General features: G+C 41.7%; 1 long non-coding RNA gene across 1 annotated transcript in view; it reads left to right on the top strand.

The window, feature by feature from the left end:
- Positions 1-2,386, top strand: part of LOC123753367 (uncharacterized) — a 4,298-nt gene extending 1,912 nt beyond the window's left edge. The window contains exon 3 of the long non-coding RNA XR_011226198.1: positions 2,228-2,386. This is a non-coding gene — a long non-coding RNA (uncharacterized lncRNA). The remainder of the gene's footprint in view (positions 1-2,227) is intronic.
- Positions 2,387-4,136: the final 1,750 nt, after the last annotated feature.

Here is a 4,136-nt window from a genome sequence, read left to right as displayed (position 1 = left end):
CTCACTGTCAGTTTTGTGAGGAGGTATTTACACCCACCAATTTCAAGGTTCAACATCATGATCACCTTAGGAAAAAACTCAATTATATTGGAGCTCTATGTAATTACTGCAACCTCCGCCACAAGAATGCTCTAGAGAGTTTAGTCCTAATTGCCCACAATATGTCTTATGACATGGGCTTAATTTTGAGGGAGTTTGCCATGGGTTCAAATATTAAGAGCAATATCCTCATGAGGCAGGGGACTAAATATCTTAAGGTAGAAATAGGCAACCTTAAATTTCTTGATTCACTGGCTTTTATTACGGGCAGTCTTTCGTCCCTAGCAAAAACCCACATTGATTCAGGCAGCCCCTTAACATTCACTCACTCAATGATAGAAGGTTTACCCGAAGAGAGTCACCACCTACTCTTAAAGGGTAAGCAGTTTTTCCCTTATGAATATGCCACAAAAATCAGCTGCTTTAATGATGCAACACTCCCCCCTATTGAAATGTTTTACAGCTCCCTAAACAAATCATCCGTCACTTTGGAAGAATATAGACATTCTAAATTAGTATGGGAGGCTACAGGTTGTGAGTCATTAAAGGATTATCTCCATATTTATTTAAGGTGTGATGTCGGTTTACTGGCTGACATTTTTACTCACCATAGAGTAATTCTAAATGATATATTTTCCTTAGAGATGACTCACTACTGTAGCCTTCCGGGTTACTCCTATGATTGCTTCTTGAAAAGTAGCAAAATATCGTTGGAGTTAAGTGCAGATGTGACGTTGCACAATCTCATATCACAAAACATACGAGGGGGTTTTTATAACTGCAGTTAGGAGTTATGCCAGAGCTAACAATCGCTATGTCAACCCATCTTTTAACCCCCAGGTGGATAGGTCTTCTTTCTTACTATACTTAGACTTCAACTCCCTTTACGGGAGTTGTATGACTAAGAAATTACCCTATGGTGGTCTAAGAAGGTTGTCATCTGATGAGATGAACTCCTTCATTAGCGAAGGGAAGATAATGACAGAACAGCCATTCTCTTCTAACAAAGGGTACTGGCTATTAATTGACACCAAATACATAAGACCTGAAATAGCTAGACTAACAGATGATCTACCCCTTTGTTTACACCATAGGGGAATAAGTATGGAGGATATCTCACCATTTAGTAGGGGACTTCTGGAAACAAATAACATTACAAACCTCCCTAAAAAAAATATTAAGTTGGTAGGGGATCATCTCCCCAAGAAACATTATTTCATATCTCTACACCTCTTACAGTTATTTATTGAGATAGGTCTTGAAGTAGGGGCTATTCATGCCATTTATGAGTTCCGCCAGTCTGATTTTATGGCAGAATTTGTTAACACCAACGTTAACAATAGAAATGCTTCCACCAGTAACGATAGGAAAACACTCTTCAAATTACTGACGAACAGTGTTTTTGGTAAAACACTACTGAACCCAGCCCGTTATGCCATTGACACCAAACTAGTGACTTCAGCTAGGGTCTTTTTACGAGAGGTGAAGAATCCTCGCTTTAAACGTATGGTGCATTTAGGTGACAATAAATTATTGTCTGTCAGTTCCAGACCATTCATTAAAATTACTCATCCTAATTACATTGGGTTCCAGATTCTTGAGCTAGCAAAATACAGTTTGTACCATTTTTGGTACAGGGTACTTAAGAACCACTATTCAGATAGGGCAGCACTGATATACAGCGATACAGACAGTTTCATCTTCAGTTTAATGACTGAAGATGTCTTTAACGAGATGGGGAAAGAACCCCTTAGATCATGGATCGATACCAGTAACTTCCCTGAAACTCACCCCTAGTATGATCCTTCTAAAAAGGGTGTTTTAGGTCTTTTAAAGTCAGAGGTTTCAGATAGACACATCCTTGAAGTTGTAGCTCTCAAGCCCAAAATGTATAGTTTGCTGTTGCACAACAATTCAAATTCCATTACCGCTAAGGGTATCCCCCGCGCTGTGCAAAGATCTTTAACTCATAGCCATTTTAAAGAAACCCTTCACAACAATTCAGTAGTAAATACTTTTCAATACTACCAAATTAGGAATTTAGGAGGGCAAATGGTCACCACCCATAATACTAAGAGGGGTTTAAGTGCATTTGATGATAAACGCTATTACCTAAATAAATACAAAAGCCTAGGCTATGGCCATCCAGACATACCACCTGACCCCCACCCATCCACCTCAACCCAAGGGGTGACCGCTGGAAGTGAAAGTGATGACGTCATCGAGCCACACGGTGAGGAAGGGCGACACCCTTCCAGTGAGAGTGAACGCTATGACGACAGTAGCCCCCTAGGAGAGGAAGTAGAACCACAACACCTCTTTCTCCCTCTGGATGATGACTCATCGTCATCATCACCCAGGAGGGGGAAGAAGACCCCACAACAGACCTGTGGGCATGGAGGAGGGGTCTAGTTAGACAATATTATGGGGGGGAATTAGATTACGACTACGTTTAAGCCACTATGTACTTTTGTTAATATATTGCATAAAACAAGTGTTATTTCTTTTCACCCACTTTTATTTTGAGTATATATATATCCTATATAGGTCCGGACATATATGCACATAGTCCTGGAGGGGCCATTCAGACTTGTTAGAATATATATATATATATCCTTAATTAGTCCTATATTTATATAATGAGTGTAGTGTTTAAACGGAGATACACAGTGTAAGTGAAATGTGGTGGGGGCACACCGTAGACTACAATTTGAGGTGGGTCTATCTGTCACCCCGCCTCTGATTCCTTTGTCCGATAAGTGGGCCTATCTGGCTCCCCGCCTCTGATTCCATTGTCTGATAAGTACCCCCCATTGTTTGTTAAGTGCGCCTATCTGGCTCTAATCATACTACTATTAACTACTCTGACAATAAAAAAAAAATTTCTAACGTCTCTGTGGCTCATCTGGGTACTAAGTTTCCACCTGTGTCCCCTTGTTCGTGTTCCACCCGCACTAAAGAGCTTGTCTTTGTCAACCCTGTCAATTCCCCAGAGAATTTTGTAGGTGGTTATCATGTCTCCCCTTACTCTTCTGTTTTCCAGGGATGTGAGGTTCAGTTCCCTTAGCCTTTCCTCGTAACTCATTCCTCTCAGTTCCGGGACTAGTCTGGTGGCATACCTCTGAATCTTCTCTAACTTCGTCTTGTGTTTAACTAGGTATGGACTCCAGGCTGGAGCTGCATAATCCAGGATTGGTCTTACATAAGTGGTATACAGGGTCCTGAACGATTCCTTACACAAGTTTCTAAAGGCAGTTCTTATGTTGGCCAGTCTAGCATATGCCGCTGATGATATCCTTTTGATGTGGGCCTCTGAGGAGAGGTTCGGCGTGATATCGACCCCCAGATCTTTCTCTCTATTTGACTCTTGTAGGATTTCACCTCCCAGATAGTACCTTGTGTTCAGCCTTCTGCTCCCTTCGCCTAATTTCATTACTTTACACTTTCCAGAGTTGAACTTTAGCAGCCATTTTTTAGACCATTCCTCTAGTTTTCCAGGTCGTCCTGTAGTCTCTGTCTATCTTCATCTGTTTTTATTCTTCTCATAATTTTTGCATCGTCTTCAAACATTGAGAGGAATGAGTCTATACCCTCAGGAAGGTCGTTTACAAGTACTAGAAACAGGATGGGCCGAGTACAGAGCCCTGTGGGACTCCTCCGCTGGTGATATCTCGCCACTCTGATGCCTCCCCCTTCAACGTTACTCGCTGTTTCCTTTTGCTTAGATACTTCCTTATCCACTGGAGCACCTTACCTTTTACTCCTGCCTGCTGCTCCAACTTTTGTAACAGCCTTTTGTGAGGTACTGTGTCAAAGGCTTTCTGACTGTCCAAGAAAATGCAGTCTGCCCACCCTTCTCTTTCCTACCTAATTTGTTTTGCTTGGTCATAGAATTCTATTAGGCCTGTGAGGCACTATTTACCATCTCTAAACTCATGCTGGTGGTGTATTACAAAGCTGTTTCCCTCCAGATGCTCTACGAGCCTTTTCCTCACAATCTTCTCCATCACCTTGCATTGTATACAAGTTAGGGAAACTGGCCTGTAGTTCAGTGCCTCTTGCTTGTCACCCTTTTTGTAAATTGGGACTGCATTAGC

Source organism: Procambarus clarkii, unplaced genomic scaffold (genome assembly GCF_040958095.1).
Source record: "Procambarus clarkii isolate CNS0578487 unplaced genomic scaffold, FALCON_Pclarkii_2.0 HiC_scaffold_95, whole genome shotgun sequence".
NCBI lineage: Eukaryota > Metazoa > Arthropoda > Malacostraca > Decapoda > Cambaridae > Procambarus > Procambarus clarkii.
Note: the sequence above shows the minus strand (reverse complement) of the source record. Positions and strands in the feature narration are given on the sequence as shown.